We start from the raw sequence: 20,337 nt of genomic DNA on the forward strand, positions 1-20,337 counted from the left end.
GACCTAGGTTCTTCCAAGTCTAATTCTGGTGTACCAGCACCTCAAATTCTCAGCTGTTAAAAGTCTCAGGGTTTTAAAAATGCTCGGCAATCTTTGAGTGTTAAATATGTGAAGAGGAAAAAAAAATCCCATCAGTGTGTGGGACATAATCATTCTGGCTAACTTCACTCATTACTCCTATTATTAGTGCCAATCTAAGGACCATCTCGAGTCCTTGGTGAAATCACAGAAGTCATTTGCTGGCACCCAAGTACCATCTCCTGGTGACAGCTTATTTTACCCAGCGAATGCAAAGGTTGATTAAATTAACACCAAATATTAATGGATGCTCAAAGCCCTGAATTATCTTTGTGGAGACTGAAGCCCGGGGAGGAGACAAGTGCTATTTTTCAGTCACCTATACTACTCACACTGTTTAGTTTACATATTTTGTTTGTTTTCTTCAATATTTCTTTAAGATGAGAAGAAAGAATTCCTTATATTTTATTATAGAACTGAATTAAGTGGTTAATTAATAACTTGGACAGCAGCTTTAAACCACTTTCCCTGCTGCCTAATGAAGAATAAGATGTCTCAGGATTTTCTTTCTATTCTTGGCAGCAGAACTGCTGAAGAGATAAACAACCAGAGCGGCTCACATAAATCACGCCCGAGGAGATCAACTGCCTGAGCTTTTGGGGAACCATTTACACTTGTATAACACTGAAATCCAAGGAGCTCGAGACACTTGGGGGAGGTTACTGTGCACACGCATTTTTAAGTATTTGCCACTCATTAAGTGAGGAAATAGAGAAAATGAGTTATGAATATACTCTCCTGGACCTAATACCGCAGTAGGGAGTCGTCAAAGCAAGCCCAGACTTCCTGCATCCTAGTTCCACCCGGTCCTTTCCCTCATCTTGTCCCTTTACGAGCAGAGTTGTCTTGGTGGCAAAGGTGCTCTTGAGTAGCAATTTTTGATTCTCCGTCCTCGCCCACACAGCACAAGTCTTGTTCCCCAGAAGCTGGCACTACCATCCTGTTGCTCAGGCTAAATCCTTTCCTCAGCCTGGATCGGTGTCTTCCCTGCCCCTTCAGTCCATCAGATCCGCCAAGTCCAATAGACACATGTCAAACCTAACCGCTTCTCAACACCTCCACTGACACCCTCTCTACGCCCCCACCAATAGCTCTCGCGTGGACCCTGTTTCTTCCCTGGCTCCCTATAGCCCGCTCGTTACACAAGAGTCTGACTCATCTAAAATATAAGTCAGATTTTATGACTATCCTTCTTCAAATCCTCCTGGAATTTCTGAGTATAATTACAATAAATTCCAAATTCCATCATGGCCCCTAAGGCTCTGTCTCTTCATCCTCATCATGTTCTCCTTGTGCCCTCGATGCAGACACTCCAACTTCACTGGCCCTCTGTTTGGCTCCTCAAACATGCCTAGCTTATTAACTTCCAGGAGTCCTCTCCCAGAAAGCTCATCACCTGAATCTTTGCCCAGCAGACACTTGTGTATTATTCAAATCTCAGCATACATATTACCTCCTCAGAGAAAGATTTTCTGAAATGCCTGCCCACGCCACAGCTCAGCCATTTAATCACCTTATTTGTTTAAATTTCCTCTGCATCATTCATCATACATGACATTTTCTTATTTATTAAATATTTGTCTCTCCGTAGTAGACTATAAGCTTCATGAAATCAGGGACCTTGTTCTCCCACCCCTTAATCCCTAGAGCCCAGAGCAGTGCCAAGGGCAGAATGGTACTTGATATGTATTTGTGGAATTAATGAATAAATGAATAAGCTCTTCTGACTAAATTCACCCTCTAAAAGTTTCAGTCAAATATGTAATGCTAAGAACAGTCAATCCAACAAATGTTTTCATGTGTCTACCAAGTGCCAGACACTGTTCTGGGTGTTTCACTGGAGTTAGTTTGCATTTATCTACTAAAGTTGAATAAAACACATTTTGATCATAATAATATACCAGTTAATTGCCACTTGAAGAAAGGCCCAACATGAGGAGTGTTGCTGACATGAGTGTTGCTACTGGGGCTCCCTAGGGCACCGCTAAAAAGCCCAAGTTTATCATTGTCTCTGGAAAAACAAATCACAGAATACCTTTCTTACGATGGTGGAGCAGAAGTGCATCTACAGATAGCAAGAGTAAGAAGACAAGGTTCAAGTCCTAGGTCTGCCATGTACAATGTGTGACTCTGGGCAAGTTGCCTTATCCCTCTGTGCCTCAGTTATACCTCTTTTAAAGCCAAGAATATTATCAACTGTCCTGCCTACTTCATAGAGTTATAATTATCACAGAAATATCACAACTAAGAACACTGCCTTCTGAAGACGTCTGTGGTTTAAGATTATAAACACGTGCATGCTGACAGAGGAAGGCTAACAATGGAACAGTAAATGATTTACGAATGACATTTACCACTTACACTCAATTAACTCATGTTCAACACAAACGATTGGTCACCAAAAGTTAAACTAGTTGGATTTTTCCAAACACATTTATTTACGGTAGATTTCTCCAGCACATCCTCATTTCCACAGTCCCTTCCTTGGATCTGTCCCTGTACATGAGTCCCCTTCCTAAGAAGGAGTCCCCAGCATTTGGGATGTCCATAGTTACTAGCAATGTCTCCTACCTAAAGAGAAACTACACTCAGAACACAGACCAACCTCCAGCTATGACTGCAGTGACACGCTTAGTGGCCTAAAATTCCCCCAAACTATTTCTGAAACTAAATATAAACCACGGAGGCTGATACCAGTCAGGGAGAAAAAGTGACACGCTGAATCCCTAGCATGGGTGTCACATGCAGACAGGCCAGGCTAGTCCCCTCTGATGGAACGGTCTATGTAGAGAATCCGTAGGCCCTTTCGGATGCCGTGTAGAGGCTCGTCATCAATGAACTTCTCAACACACACAGTTTTTGCAGCTACAGATTTGATAACGGGGAAAGGAGAAAGTACCATCTTAAAACTCTAACTTTAGTGACTTTTTGACAAGTAATCCTAGATAAAACTTAACAATATATTTTTAAGTGCTTTCTCTCGACTACCTTGCCTTGGAGGCTAAATCTGCCGTTGCTCTGTCTTTCTAGTTGAAAGTCATTTGTATTTCATCAATTATTAGGCACCTATTTCATTTGACAATTTCTTGAGGCTCCTTCTTAATTATTTAAATACTCAGGAATATAAACTAAATAAGCTGGTGTGAACATCCAGCTTAAAAATCCTTTTAACAATTTTCACAGATGCACAGATGTAAGAATTACACTAAAGTTGCCAGAAACATATAAGGAGAACAAGAATCTTTAAAGGGAAAAATAAAAGGTGGTTTCAGTTTAAGCATCCATCAGAACACTTGAGAATATAATCTAGATACTAGGGCTCATGCTTTCCATCTTACATCCCAAGTTCACCCTCTTTAGCCTCACTCCTTCTAGACCTTGCATGGGTCACACCATAACACTGGTTACTGAGTGACTGACCAGAGTGTATAAGGAGGTTCTTGGTGAAAGAAGTGGGTAAGTTCAGAGTCAAGGACCTAGCTGCCCCATTATAGTTTTGCAGGAGGTTTCAGACAACGTCTCAGTTCTGGGTCTGAATCCAAATTCCAGAGCCTCTGTTGGGTGTCTGTTGATCTAAACATCTATACAGAGTCATAATCTCTCTGCAGTCCAGAATTAAATTCAAAACTGTATGTGTAGTTGTGTGTGTGTGTGTGTGTGTGTGTGTGTGTGTGTGTTAGGAAGGAGAACAATAGGTTGTATTAGAAATTAAGAACCACTGATTTCCATTATCTGTGCTCTTCTGATTCACTGCCTTGCTTCAAACTCAGGCTCAGGGTATGCCCACACATAGAAGCACAACCTCGCTCTGACCAGTTTGGACAGCCCTTGGCTATGTTTCTCCATCATCCCCTGGGCGCTTTCCTGGTCTCATCCTTCTCCTCAGTCTTCTCTCTTCTTTGCACACCTTGCTATAACTTTTGTTCTTGGTCCTAATGTTGATATGCAAATTCATGGTTCAACCATACACACTAATTTTTGACCCAGTTCTTATGATCCCAGTCATTGTAAACACTGTTTTCTCTCATTGATTTAAGTACGTCATCCTAAACAGATTTTATTCACTCACCACTCAATACTATTGAAGATTTTTAAAAAAGATACACATTTAATAAGAATTTTAAGTATTTTGATATAATATGCTAGCTGGCCTGTTGAATAGGTCAGGAAAAGGACTTTTCACTAAATGTTGGTGGTTTAAACATAACATAAACTAGTCATGTAGAGATGAACTATTTTGTGTAAAACTCAAGAGGAAGTTTACCCTTAAATTCAGTAAAAGATCATATAGCCTTGTAATCTGGTTTCTGGCTTTCTTAGAATGCACAAATGATATTATATACAGCCACAACTAGTATATTTCCCACAGATAGCTGCCATATATCAGCCAATTAAGGTTGAATAATCTAAATTGCATATGTAATATAGATTACCTATATTTATAAATATAACCACTTTCTTATCATTTTAAATAATGCCCCTGTATGTTTTAAGCATAATTCTCGGTAGACTCCCAAAATTCCTGTCCCCTAATTATTCAATCAGATGCTAATCTCAGTACTGTTCTAGTGGGATTTTTGAGATGTAAAGCCCCAAATCAATTGACCTTTGGAGGCAGAGGATATATGGGTAGTCCTGACCTAATCACACAAGCCCTGTAAAAGCAGCATTTTCTCGGGCTGGTAGTAGAGGGTGAAGTCCCAGAGATGTGAGCATGAAAAAGAATTTGATGCACTACTGCTGGCTTTGCAGATGGAGGGGCTGCATGCAAGGACCAGAGAGCAGCTTCTCAGAGTTAAGAGAGACCCCCAGCCAACAGCCAGTGAAGAAATGGCAACCTGTGTCTCATAGCTGAAAGGAACTGAAGTCTGCCAACACGCTAAATGGGTTTGGAAGTAGATTCTTCCCCAGAGCCTCTAGATTAGAGTTCCCCCTCTCCTATAGGCCAATGCTTTGATTTCTGCCTTGTGAGACCCCAAGCAGAGAACCTGCAGGATCCCCGTACCACATTTCTGACCTACCCAACTCTGCTCATAATGAGTGTCATTTAAGTCACTGTCTTCGTGGTAATTTGCTACACAGCAGGAAATAACTAATATACTATCCTTCCGGGACCTTACATGCCGTGCTTCTTCTGTATCTAATCTTTTCATGCAGCTTTGTAGAAAGACTCAAAATCTGGTTCATGAGGAGAAGCGCAAGGCCACCAGGTGACCATCAGGAGAGGTCTGTTGACCATTCTAAAGATCATTGGTTGAGTTACAATGAGATGTTATAGGAAAATGACTCACTTGGCTTCAATAATAAGCCTAAGTAGAAGAATCAGCAGAACCAGCTAACTAAAATGACTCAAACAATCACTTTCGAGACTGGGATTCATATTAGGAAGTTTTAGCAGAGGTGTCTGATGAGATTAAATGCTTAATTTTAGAGCAAATAATTTTCTAATAAAGGCAAGTGGTTGTAAAAATACAGACGCAGAACTACATTGGATGATTCCCTGGACACACATCCAAGTAAATTCATACCTACAGGCATGTAAAAGTAGGTTCTAACACTGTCATCCCTCATCTCGACATTGCTCAAACGTGTTTACCGCCCCCCAGCTTTCTGCCTTTCCCTCAACAGAATACACATGATTGAGGGACAAGGAAATTGGTGGTCCCCAGGGCCCACGATGAAAGTGCATTAATCAGAATCCCACCGGAAAAGCGGTACAGAGCTGCTCCCACTTATAGTCTGGAAATAGCTCAGCATGATTCTCCAATTAAAAATTAATCAAGCAAATAAGACCCTGCAATACAAAACAGCTCAAGAAAATTAAACATCTCCCCAGGGGAAAGCCTACAAGTCATAAAAAATTAAAACATAAAACTGTGAATATTTACAAATACCATTTACAAACTTAAGGGTCTTGGTGACTCATGCCCATGGCAAGATCACAGGTCCTTAAGGAGTTCGAAAACCTTTCAGGGGTCAAAGCAAAGCTTCTTCTGCCTGAGTACACACCAGAACCCCCACCTGGAGGATGATGGGGGCAGTTACTAAAGCACAGACCCTCAGTACCCAACCTCAGAGGTGGTGGCTCAGAAGGTCTGGGATGAGGACGGTCTAGCCTGGGTAACTGCAATAAGTAATCTGAAGGGATTCTGGTGGGCATCTAGGCTGAGAATCACTATAGCAATTGCCATCCTCACAATTGTCTAAAAGTCTGGGGTCCCCCCCAATGCAACACACTGTCTACTGCTTTGCTGCTTATTCACGAAGCGAACTTGTACTTGTGAATTACTCAGACACTTTCCAGTTTTCTTTCCCAGTTATAAGTACGATCATCCTAAGCAGACCTAACTTTGGGATAAACACTGGCGAACAAAATTTTCCCATTGCTACTTCCTTCATTCATTTACTTCAACAGATAATGAGAAGTTATTATATGCCAGGCACTGTCCTGGAGATTCAATGACAAATAAGTAAGAAGCAGCCCCTGCTCTCAACCTGACAGGCTAATGTCATTGATAATCAAATAGAATACAATATGATGAATGGCCGAATGGGAAAAATACAAGCAGCAGGAAAAGTGTTGTTGGCAGAGCAAACATCACACACAAAACCTGGAGTTAAAAAGGAAGCTTAGTATGGTGGAGTACAGCGTATCTGTCTGTGGGTAGATGTCTGGGTGTGTGGACATGCATCATGGGTGTTAGAGGGAATCATGAAAGATGAGACTGGAGAGAAAGTGGGGGCCAAATCATGCCTCCTTATAAGTAATCTCATCTTGGCAAAGTGTGTTGGTAAACTTGCCTGAGCCATTATCCAACCGATTCTTTTTTTTTTTTTTAAGATTTTATTTATTTATTCATTCGACAGAGATAGAGACAGCCAGCGAGAGAGGGAACACAAGCAGGGGGAGTGGGAGAGGAAGAAGCAGGCTCATAGCGGAAGAGCCTGACGTGGGGCTCGATCCCATAACACTGGATCACTCCCTGAGCCGAAGGCAGACGCTTAACCGCTGTGCCACCCAGGCGCCCCTATCCAACCGATTCTATTCACATTAAGACAAAGATAGTAAGACTGGATAGTATTACAAGGTGTGTTTTAAACACACTCAAGTCTTCTAACAGCTCACTTCCTGATAGAGTAGTTCCTGTGTAAATTCAGAAGTATATAGGACTTTTTTTCCTTTTCCCATTTGCCTAACAGTTTTCAGGAGACATTGTCGCAGAACATAATTCATCTATAAAGACAGCTATTGTGTACCTTGGCTAAGGGTATCTAAGTCACAGTATTCATGGACTTCAGAAGTCACAGCCCAACTGTCCACCCAAGGAAACAATCCCTTCTAAGTTTTACGTATTGTTGGGTGGGGGTGAGGAAGCCCCAACGTAACCTCTATTTCCTTCAAGTGACTTGTTCCAAATTTAGGAAGCCATCTCATTTAGTTGAAAATAATGTTCTTATGGACTGGAATGGAGACTTGAGTTACAGTTCTACAGATACATAATTTGGAATGAGAAAAATGTAGGGGAGATTATCCAATGTGTATAAATAGAAGAGAAAGTGTGAGAGTAAATGGAACATTTGATATCGCAAGAAGGAAGTAATTGGTGTCATTCAAGAGAAGAAGTGATGCTAATATCTAGACCAACATAAGTGAGGACCCCATGTGAATTGAGGTAGGCAAAAGATCAAGCTTAGCCCTTAAGCTGGAAATATTTCACTTACTTTTCCAGAGCAAATTTACTCTCCAAACTTCTCTTCCTTGCTCTGTATTCTGGTGACTGACTTAACATGAATTGCAGCAATGGGCTGTATTATCTTCTGGGTTCCAGTTGGGTTCAGCAATGGAAGGCACTAGTAGAACATCAAAGGGAGGGAGAGGAAAGTGAGAATAGGTATCTTTGCTTGGCCTTGGTTTAACTCTTTCCCTGTGCCAAAGACCTCAACACCTGTCAGACAGACTCTCCTACAGCTGCTTTCTTTCTCTGGGGTTCTGATAATAGCTCTCTTGTCTTGCTGTTTCAGGCCTTGGCTGATAGTGGCTCCCTACTATTGCTAGCCCTGTAGTGCTTCATTCCTTGCTGGTTCACTTTGACCTTGCCTACAACTTTGTAAACAGTCCTTTCATTAAACTCTTCTCCACTACTCTTTTAAGTGAGCCATTTATTTCCTGTCTGGATCCTGACTGATACAACTTGCATGGACTGCATGCTTCTTATACTGACAATGGAGAGTTAGCCTGACTCTCAGAGGTAAATAAAATAATAACTGTCATTATAAACAGTTACATAGAAATTATAGTTCACATGTGCTCTTTTCTCATTCTTTATCCATGACTATTAAAACTGAGACCTCGCCCACTCTACTGGAATAATAATATACATATTGAATGTAAATGTAGATATTTTCTACCAAGTCTAATATTCTTTATTTTTATTATGTTCAGTTAGCCACTGTATAATGCATCATTAGTTTTTGATATAGTGTTCAATGATTCATTAGTTGCGTATAACACCCAGGGCTTTTAAGAATCCAAGAGCCCAGGGGCACCTGGTTCAAGCTGCACATCGGGTGTAGAGGTTACTTTAAAATAAATAAATAAAACTTTAAAAAAAAGAATTCAAGAACCCAAGTGTTGTATAGTATTTTAAAGTCAAATAAATTAGAGTCTCATTATAGAAGTCGGCTATATTTCCTTCATCTGGGCCCTAGGTTCTTCAAATTAGCCAAGACTCATTTTTCAAGCTTACAATCCCGTTAGAAAATGCCTAAAGGCAAATTGTCAGAAAAGGCAAGATTATGAATCAGAAATTAATCATGAGCTGGTAGATATCTAAGACCATATTTTATGATAATTGAACCAATTGAGAATCGAAGTCTGCCAAACCAGTTTTTTGGTGTCATATAGATAGATTCATGACCATAGTAACTGTTTTCCTTCTTCCCAGACACTCAGTTCTTCTTTATATGGACACAACCCAAATCTCTTTACTATGTCAGTAAGCAAAACATGCAGAATAATACTTTTTTTAAACAGCTAAATTTTGTCATTCTAAACAGAGGAGGGCAAAGAGAAAGTATCTCTATAATAAAGTTGACAACCAATTTCATAGGATACTCAATTCCCAAAATAAGTAACTCCATGATGACTACACACAAAATAGAGTTCAGAAATATATGAATAATATTTAAGCAGATACTTTGTGTCATTATGGTGAGGACTTGTTGCTGAAGAAAGATTCTTATGATAAAATCCAGGGAGTGTGGTGGTCTCCCCTCTAAGGTAAGAGAAGGTAGACTGGACAGTTAGAATTCAACTTAGATTACTTCTATCAAAGTTGGGTTCCCTCTACACACACACAAACACAAACACACACACATACACACGCACACACATTCATTTTATACCCAGAGAGCCAAAAGGCTGAAATCATTGAATATCAAAAAATTAGATTTACAAAATCTATATCTCCTTCTGATCTAAACAAAATAATTCCCCTCATTTGCACACAATAAAGACACTATCTCCTTACATCACTGGAAGGTATATATTCCAGATGTAAAAGAACGAAATTTATGACCTGAAGATACGGCTTAGCATAAATAGAACCTCAGCTTCCCATGGAGTTGCTTACCCTAAATTTACCAAGCCAACCTCACAAGTTCAAGATGAGGTTTTCTAACCAAATTTGAGATAAAGCTTCTTTAGAATGGAATGAATATTTGAGTTATAGATCTAGAAAGAAATAATCTGAGGGTTGGGTGAAGAGATGAAGGAGACCACCTGATATATAAATACAATAGGTACAACAGAAAGAAGAGAAAGCATGAGAATAAAAGGAACCTGATTTTTCAAGAAGGAAGTAATGAGTGACATTCAAGGAGGCAGCTTAGTAGAGGGACAGGTGTGTACCAAACTATCATAATGAGTGGACAGAAAGGAAATGAAGATGGTGATCAAAGCCCACAGAAAGAAGAAGCAAGTGGATAAAAAGAAGGAAAACAATCACCATGGTGACTGATTTATCTACAGGACACTATAAGCTTATTTGGCAGAACTTTATTCCTAATTGATTCAATTATCATAATAAAATATGGTCTTTGACATCTACCTACCCCTGATTAGCTCGTGATGAATTTCCAATCATTCAGAAAATTTACTTATGAAAAGGAAGGACCTCTGTCTTGTGCTACTCTGTACCCCTAGGACCTAGAAGCTAATGCCTGCCAAATGGATGCCCAGACCTTGTACCTCAAGTCTCTCGCTAGTTCAACCAGTGATAGAAAGGGATGAAGACCAAGGGAAGGTTTTTCATGTTAAGAAAGAGCTGTGTATTTTAGAAAGCAAACAGGATAAAGACAATGGATGGAAGAAATTGACTACTTTAAAAGAAAGACCTTTAAATGACATAGGAGAAAGTTCCCAGGGACAAAGCCCAAAGAGAGTACAAGAGCCTTCCCAGGACCTCTCTGCACTGTTTCTAGGAATTGTTTCCATGCCTCCCTCTCCTCATTCCCATCGATCTTCCTTCCCCCGCAATTTCCCCATGCTTCCGTTTCATTTCTCCTTCCCATTTCCCCTTTCCCTCACCTCACCTCTCTCTCATCTAGCCACAGTACAGAAGTGAAATAAAAAAATAATGTTAACTGTAGAAAAATTATATTAAGTTTTATAACTGTTCTTAAGGTAAAAGCAGCTGAATTAAATGTTTTATATTTCTCTCTCTCTCTCTTTTCTTGTATGTTGCTCTAGAATAAAAAGTTTTTTCCTCTGGGTAAAAGGCAATATAAGAAAAGCCTCTTCCAAATTTAGACTCTTAGGAAAAGAATTTGATTTTTGGCAGAGAAGGCTGTAGTTTGTGGCAGAAAGCATTATGATATAATCATAGTTTGCGACATGGGCTCCAGAGTTAGGCAGACCTCCGATGCAGTCACTGAGCCCCCATTTCCTGGCTGTGGGACTTGGCATGTTTCCTCATCTATGAAGTGGTGCTATTACCTTCCCCTGTGTGGAGGCTCGAAGTTTTAAATGAGAGAATGGTTGAGTTTGAACCTAGTACCCAGCACAGAGTAAACACCCAATAACACTAGCCACTGCCACTACAAGCTCCTTAACACGTCCTAAACTCCCTGGACAGATGATTTAAGCCGAGAAAATATTCATCTAAACATTTAACTTTTTACAGCTTCAGTTTGGTAACCTTACCATGAGCATTATTCTTTTTATTCTCATCAAAGCTTTAAAAAAAAAAAAGAAGAAGAAGAAGGAAAGAAAGAAATGGAATCAAATCCACTCCATTGCTAATTTAAGGCACAGAGCTAACTAGTGATTGCAGCCAAATGCCCCAAGACGTAGCAGTGCTGGAAAAGCAAAAGTGCATGTAGATTTGACAGTTTGAGAGGCAAATAAGCACATCAATTTTAATTTAACTTCCCAAGTATGCAAGCTGTCACTCAAGATCATTGTTAGGCCAATTATCTGGCATTAAATATTGTTATGATTTCTAACATCAAATCCATAGTAGAACACAGTTTTAGAGTGACAGTTCAGTGGAAAATTCCCAGTACTTTCCCTCCGCAATCTGGGCTGCTGAGGTTTGATTAAATGGCCAAATCACAAGCTGCCTCAGAAGATTTGGTACCAAAGTTGCTGGCTGGCCTTCAGCAATAATGGTCCTGCAGACCACTGCTTACGAGCACATGACCTTCCTTGGATATGAAAGGACTGATCATTGATTCGGTAACAGAAGCCAAGACTGTGTTTTATCGCTGTAATTTCTGCTGCTTTTCCTGACAATGGAAGAAGGAGATTTAAAGTGTCAGTTGTTCTCCTAAATATGTCCAATCATGAGAAAGCATGCTGGGGGAAGGACACATACTTTAAAGGTCACACATTTGAAAATCTACGGAAGGCTACATAATGTCTAATTGTAAGGACTTTGAATTCTAGTCCAAACACTAATGAAAAATATAGTTTGGTCTGGGGTCAGGCAAGTCATTTTTGGGCCCTCCTGCCCCTGGTCGCCAGCTCAGTCCCAACTGCCTGGAGAGTGAGAGAGGCCAGCCTCTGCTTCAGTTCTGCTGATGAGTGAGGATGCAAATGGGACGTTAGACTTCCTGAGTCCGCATTGGATTGCTCCCAGGGAGTGCTCTGGATTCTTAGAGCTAGAAAAGCCTCTCTGAGGATGCTATCCCTTCCTTTCAAGGTAGTGACATTAGCTCACAACCTTCTAATTAATATATACTCTTCAGCACCTTTCTTTATTCTCCTTCACACATCTCTTTTCAAGTCTTTTGAGGCTTCAGTCTACTGTTTCAAAATAGGATCAGTCCCCTCTTGTCTGCTACTCTGTTCAGACTGGCTGCCTAGACATCAGCCCCCATGGTCCAGCTCTGCCTGCCTTGCTCTAATCACAGTGTCGGTGCCTTCCTACAGCTCTGAAGCTGTGTGATCTGTAGACTACAGGAATAAGCAATCTCTGGTTCAGGTCAGAGTGTGAAAAAAGTCACCAAAAGCAGACTTCTCTGTATTATAGTAAATGGGTTTTTAATGGAACTCCTTTGTAAATACGATCTCCGAAAGCTTCTTCTCCCACTATTACCCCTCAGGAATGTCTGAGGCAGCATTAGACCCTTCCATTGACTCTTTGTTGGGACCTCCTCTCTTTCAAATCTTTAGAATTAAAATGTGAAAAAAAAAGTATCAATGAGATACATTATCACACTTCTTGTTTAAAAAATTTATAATCACGACAGTGAGAATTGTCATCGTGGTCTATAAAGAGAAAATTTTGTCCAAGAATCTTACCTTCTAGTACCAAATCTTTCACCCAATACTCTAGAAGGAGTCACTCAATTATTCAAGCAATACATGTGAAATGATCTTTGACAGACAATGGACATTAAATTACTATAAAACTTTCACCCCTTAGCAAAATAGCTGCCCATTTAGAGTCCTATTGCCAAAATCATTTGATTTTCTCCCATAATCATGAACATCACAGAGACAGCTCTGGAGCTATACTATCTAGGTTTAAAATCATCAGCTCTTGTTAACTGTGTGACTATGGGCAAGTTTCTTAACCTCTTTGAGCCTCAGATTCCTTGTCAGTAAAATAAGGATGGATACTAAAAGCACTTACTGAGTAGAGCTCTTGTGAAGATTCAGCAGTTAGTATGTGTGCAATGTGCGAGACCCCTGCCTAGCAGCAACTAAGCTCTCTATCAGAACTAGCCCGGAACTCTAGCATATCAGTACCATAGGGGAGGAACTTGGTCTCAGTCCTGGGACAGTGCCCAGCACAGAATACACGCTCAAAAAAGTGTTTGCTAAATGAATGAACCAGAACATTCAAGTACAAAAACAGCAAAAATAATTTTTATCTGGCTGACTCTGTCTGTCTGTAGAGCGTGCGACCTTTTATCTCAAGGTTGTGAGTACAAGTCCCAGGTTGGGTGCAGAGATGACTTAAAAATAAAATCCTTTTAAAAAATCATTTTTATGGGGCGCCTGGGTGGCTCAGTTGTTAAGTGTCTGCCTTCGGCTCAGGGCATGATCCCAGACTGGGAGCCTGCTTCTTCCTCTCCCGCTCTCCCTGCTTGTGTTCCCTCTCTCGCTGGCTGTCTCTATCTCTGTCAAATAAATAAATAAAATCTTTTTAAAAAATCATTTTATTTTTTCATTTGTTTACTTAATATTTATTAAACACCTATTGTGTACATTTTCCCAATACATTTTTGTTAACGTAGTCCATACAAACAAGAACAGAAAGTAATGGGAATATAGACTCGACCAACCTTGAGTAAGATGACAAGCCGTAAATTCTGCCTGCACCTATTAATTCTATAAGAGGACTTGGTCTTTAAGAAATTGCCTGTGGTTCCAAGTTGCAGACTTAATTAGCCCAAATAAGAAACCGTATATTTAGGATTTTTACTCCTGATAAGTATAACCTAAACACATTTCTCCCTAGTCTTCCTTGAAATAAACTTGTAATAGATTAATTCTATTTTACACAAGATTTTTTGGATGTAAAATCTAATTGATGTACCATGATTTGCTTGGCTGTTTGGTAGTTCCTCTAAGTAAGTAAATGTTTGCTGATCATATACAGTTGAGCCAGAAAACATAGACCAATAGAAAAGCTCAAAATTCTATATATTAATTTAAATATGCACCTTTAATCAGCTTGAGCCACAGAAAATGACTTATAATGTCATTTATAACGACATTTTCAAAGTCTCTCCAAAGTGTCAATGTTTTCTATTCATCAAAAATATGTCCATTATTTCTTCTATTTTATTCATTCATTAGAGAAAACATTTGTTGAATACTCACAACGAACCAGGCCCTCTGCTAGGTGTTGGGGATAAAACACAGATATGGTCCCTGCCATCCTGAGATTTACAATGTAGCTCAATTTATAGATGGTAGTTTCATATTTGGATTTTAAATTTTTTTTAACTCATAACATTATATAATTTGATTTACCTTCTACTGTTGTAAGAATAGGAAAATGAAATCTGAGTTAAAATTTTCAACTTATCCAACTATCATTTAATCATTTCAAGTCATCTGAAATTACAAACCAAAAGAAATTATTGGTTTCCATAACCCATAAGCCTGAATGTTTGTGTCGAAATAGTCTCTTACAATAGAACTCCAAACTATTTTTATATTTATGGATCTTAAAGGAAAGAAAAACTTAAAATTGGATTACATGTAATAAATTCACAGTACCTGGAGGGAGAGCAAGTCTGGGGTTCATAGCATACAGGCATATAGTCACACTGCTGACTGTCAGGGGAGTGAAACAGGGCTGTAGGTCTGAGGAAATGTTCAGGAGTTCTTTGGTAAATAATTAATCATTTATCATTTACATATTCGTTGGTACTATTCAAATACAATAAACACGGTTTATAAATAAGCTTTTGAAAATAGCTTATTGGACTAAGGGACTTCATTCAAATAAGCTACCCATTTTCTTTGTTTACATGATTAATATTCATATCAAACACATTTTTTTTAATGCAGAGTTATACCCCTACTCCATTCTGCAGGTCAGAATTATCACCAATTCCAATGAAGTCTGTTAATGAGGTGTTTGTTTTTGTGTAGAGTACTATTCAAACCATTACTGTACATCCCAAGTAGTTTATAGGGACTTTTTATTACACAGTCAAGTATATTCACAGGGACGACGTGCCCTTGTCTGTTTACCATTTCTCTTTGTTTATTTACTCACTGATTTATGAAGTGCAATACACTGCAAAAACTCTCTTAGTAATGATGGGAAATTACTAAGGTTCCTCTGTATAGTATTTCTCATTACACTGTAACAAGAGTTCACAGAGAAGTCAATTATGTAAGCTAAAGATTAAGGTTGTGTCCAAGTGATGACCAAAAAACGTGGTAAATCCAATCTAATTTCAGTTAATTCAGAAAAAAAAGAAACTCGCCCAATGTTTGATTGATCATGTAGACTAGCGATTGGAAATCTTTTCAGGTCAAAGACCACTTTGAGAATTTAACAAAAGTTACAGATTCTCTCTCCACAAAAACTGGGCCAAGGGAAGAACTTATGATGGGGGGGGGGGGAACGACACAATTTTTCACTTTTCAACCAGTCAATGTGCATCATTAGATAGTCTCCAAATGCCAAGGCCTTCTTTTCTGAGCTCTAAATGTTTCTGCCAGTATATTTATTAAACAAGTTCTACTTGACCCACAGTTCCTCATTATAACTTGAAATTAAGTGCATGCCCCGGAGGCTTGCTTTACTCCTATTCTTACCTAAAAGCCTTCACAACCCTAATGCTTAGAAGAGCAAGGCTCCTGAGATATCTCATCACTAAGTAAGTGTTTCCAGACCCTCTTGGCCCTCTCAGGGTAGAGACCTCCTATTAATGATTCTATCCCTCCCCTTTCAGAAGTCTGAAGCTCTTCCATGGTCATTGCTTTTCCCCACTCTGCCAGCACATCCTTGGATGTGAGCCAGCACTCCTCCCCACCTTCCCTTCTACATCTTCCTCTTGAATTCTTTAAAATTCCTAAGCCGTGAACACTGTACCTTCAATATCTTCTGTAAACATACCTGACTCCTCCTTACCTTAAGTGAAACCATGCTGTCATCTAAGGGCATTTCTTCCCTGGAAATCTTCTCAAGTAGAAGCTGTTCTCCTCTTACACGTCCACATTAGAAAAGAGTTAAAAGGTGGATTGTCCTCCCTGCTTTCCACTGCAACCTCAAATCATTTCCCCCTTCCTCCCATTGCTTTGAAGCTCATGCCAGCCAGCTATACTCACCACTCTGCCTGCTCCATGCTATCATCTGAACTCCAAGTTGTTCCCCTCCTCTTTTGACAAGATTCAATCCTGGACCCTAGATGAGAATCTTTTTTATCACCCCTACTTTTGTCATCGTTCTTAGTGATGATAACATCCACAAGGATGACCCATCATACATCTCAGGGTCTCAATTAATTTCTTAAGTGCCTCTACCACAGGGACTTTTTCCTCCATACCACCTCAGCCAGCCATTCCCATAACCCTGTTGTGGGAATTATCTCTTCCATAATCTCTGTTTCAAACACCCCATTTCTGGCCCTTACCTTTATCCCTTTGAACTTACTTATGCTATTAACCACCTCTTCCACTGCTACAATTTTTGATCTTGACCTGTTATCTTTTGCTGAAATACCCATCTCCTACCTTCAGTTACCTTTTTTCCAACCTTAGATGTTATGGTCCATTAGCACTCTCAATCCCTTGACACACTCTCCTTCAAGGGTACTAGCCTAACAAAACTCTGGTTGAACGTGAATATCCACTTTCCCTGTGTCTTGAATAATGCTACAGAAAATCATCAAATACAAATCTTAAATAGGTACATAACACTTTCTGGAATGCCTACTATGTTTCCCTAGGAAGCTCGCTTTCCCACTCTCTAAGACATTATTTCAAACTTCCTCCCCTCCCCAAAATCTTCTATATACCCTTTCCTTTTCACTTTCAGTGGATGATCTTAACTTATACTTCCTAAAAAACTAGACATCATTAGATAGGAACTCCCCCACAGCCTCACCTGCATATACAAAACCTACCTATGTCAGTACCTGTTTCTCCATCTTTCCTCCCATTACAATGGAAAATGTGTCATTCTGCTCCTCAAAGGCTAATCTTTCCATTGGGCTCTGGATCCCGTCATATCATTCTTGCAAGTTAGGCATTGTGCCTTTCACAAATCATACAGACTGGTGAAGATGCCTAGGGCTCATGGATTCCAAATGCTAAAAGAAGGACTGCTCCGTCTAAACTATAATCTACTCCAACCCCCACTATACTGCCCTGAAGTATCATGTCTGGATCTAGTTATGGGACTACACCAAGACCCAATCCGTATGTACCAGCCATGCAACAAGCCTGGAATCCTTGTTTCTCCACCTCAGGTGAGGTACCCACTTTGTATAGGAATTGGCAAAGAAGCCCAGTATCTCCTATGATGTGGGGACTGAGGCACCAAGATTTCCTCCTTGGAAGGGTACATAATGATTTTGACCATTTACAATATCCTATTATCATTTTATAAGACAACAATCTGTCCACATCATTTCTAAATTCTTCTGATATTCATTAGAATTAAGAATTTTAGTACCAATGAGATTAGAAATTATTCATGCATTCCCATTTTAAAGGCTCAGCAAAGCAGAGTTGACTAGGGTAAAGTCACACATTAGATAGTGAGCACTATATCAGAATCATGTTCTCTGAGAAAGAAACAGTTTCCACTATGCTACTACAATTATGGGCTCCGTGGAGTAATGATACCCTAAAAGTATTGTTTTGTTAGCATTTGACTAAAAGACTGATACAGATTTACAGATTCACCTAGTGGGTTTCATGTGGATACTCAAAACGTATCCCCAGTAACAAACTAGAAACCACTCACCAGTGTGTAAAAGTAACAATCCAGGAGTGGACCAACCTTGTCTATTATCTCTTCTGAACAGTGACCTCTATCATGGCCAGACTGTGAAAGAATACCCAATTCTAAAGAACTTTGGCCTTAGGAGCTGCCTTGGGACAGTTGGAAATATCTGGAGATGGTCAGCTTGAGTCTCCTTTGTTTTTATGCAAACACAGTGGGTTTTTAAAAATTAATTTCATCTTAAAAATAACAAAATTATATTAATTTCATCTTATAATTCATCAATCAGTCAACAATTAAGCATACACTGAGCACCTGCTGTTGTCAGAAAGTACGCTAGACACTGGATTTACAGACAGAAATGTTATAAAGTTCCTGCTCTCGGGGATTCAAGATCCTAAATAGAGGCTCTTGGAACAACACACTGGTGGAGTGCAGCCCCCTTGAAGGGCTAGCACAAGTAACGTGCTATGAATAACAAAGTACAGACATTGCTGAAATATCTACTTGAAAAATTAGAATGGATTCAGTTGTCCTTATAATAACTTTGTTCTCATTTACTGGCATCATGATGTACATTCCTGAGTAGGAATAAAAGGGGTAGAGTTACAATTCACAGACTGCGGATAATCCACATCCTATCTGGTCCTTGCAGTGCCCATGATGTGGATAAATCCATGGGAGTGTGTCAACAAACGAAATTCATCTATCATGGGTCAAAGTAGAAAATAAGTGTAGACCAGCTCTAGGCTGGAGGTCTAGTGGGAAAGAGAGACATTCAGAGAGACAAGGATTGCAGGGTAGCCTGTTCGGTGCAACCATATACCCCTGGTGTATGCGTGGGAAGCTTTGGGCATGCAGAGAAAGAGAAGGGGTCAGAGAAAACTGCGCTGATAGGAGACGGTGGTGTTAGGATTAGAGGAAACCGTGCCAAGACAGAGCTAGCTCGGGATGAGGCTGATCAGGAAGGGCAGAGCCAGGAGCTGGGTTGGGACAGATCGGGCACAGCACAGGTTTAGAGCTGTTGATCCCATCAACCTCAGAATGAAGCAGAGCTGAGAATGTAGGCTATCTAGTTAAACTGGAGACACTTGGCAAAGTTCACAGTCCAGTACAGAGGCTGCAACTTCCAAAGATAAAAGCCCAGCAAGGGCCAGGCGGTGTGCACAGCATAGCCCCGAGTTTGGTGGCATGGGTCAGAGTTCAAGATTCCGGTTCAGCATTTGGACAGTTAATCTGGATAGAGGCTCTCCAGCCAACACAGGACATATGGCCACAGAGCAGTAGGGGCAGGATGTGAGTAAAACCAAGATGGGATTGTCTGGTCTCTGTCCTAAGCTCCGATTTCTGTATGTGGTAGGTAAGGGCTAGCGGGCTAGCAGGTGTTTGCAACTCCACAGAGTCAAGGAGGGAGGAGAAAAAGAACACAGTGACATCCGTGCCACTGAGAAGCTCACAGTCTAAAGAAGGAGAAAGAAACATGCACGTATACAAGCACCAGAGATTAAAAGTTCATACAAGGTGTAGAAGCAGAGAACAAAAGAGGGAGTGGCCAATTCAGCCTGGGAAGTTTGGGTAAAGGTTTCACAATGGAGGTGACCAATGAATAGACTTGGAAGATAAGTAGGTGTTTGGCTGGCAGATCGTGAAAGGAAGCGACAATTGGGAAAGACATTCCAACCAAAGGAAGCAGCATGAGCAAGAGTTAATGGGACCCATGGGGCAGTCTGGACTCTCCAAGGACAGCATGTGGGTGAAACATCGAGTCAGGACTAATCACATAATTTGTGGAGCCAGTGACGGAGCCAGACCTGCAGAAAGTGCAGAATGGGGTGAAATTTGTTTGGGCTTTACTGTGTAGATCACTAAAGGGTTTTTCTAAATTTTTGTTTTAACAGCTTTATTGATATATAATTCAAATACAGTATGAACAATCCATTTTGAAGCGTACAATTCATTGGTTTTTAGTATATTTATAGATATTTGCAACTATCACAATTTTAGAACATTTTCATCACCTCAGAAATTCTATACTCTGTAGCTATGAACCCCCACAACCCTATGTCCTCCAAAAGCCGTAAGCAATTATTAGTCTACTTTCTCTCTCTAAAAATTTGCCTATTCTGGACACTTTATAGGAAATGGAATCATATCACATGTGGTCATTTGTGACTCGGTTTCTTTGATTTAGTCTGTTTTCAAGGTGCGTCCATGTTGTGCATATATCAGTATCTCGTTAATTTTTATGTCTAAATAATATTCCATTGTGTGGATATACCACATATTGTTTATTTATTCATCCGCTCACGGGCATTTGGGTTGTTCCCACCTTTTG

At 40.0% G+C, this 20,337-nt stretch overlaps 1 long non-coding RNA gene across 1 annotated transcript in view; it reads right to left on the reverse strand.

Annotated features, from left to right (window-relative positions):
• Positions 1-20,337, reverse strand: part of LOC148110366 (uncharacterized) — a 91,893-nt gene that overhangs the window by 12,022 nt on the left and 59,534 nt on the right. Inside the window, exon 3 of the long non-coding RNA XR_015723747.1 lies at positions 7,801-7,929. This is a non-coding gene — a long non-coding RNA (uncharacterized LOC148110366). The remainder of the gene's footprint in view (positions 1-7,800; positions 7,930-20,337) is intronic.

Source organism: Ursus americanus, chromosome 3 (assembly GCF_024610735.1).
Source record: "Ursus americanus isolate L20-20 chromosome 3, mUrsAme1.1.p, whole genome shotgun sequence".
In the NCBI taxonomy this organism is placed as follows: Eukaryota; Metazoa; Chordata; class Mammalia; order Carnivora; family Ursidae; genus Ursus; species Ursus americanus.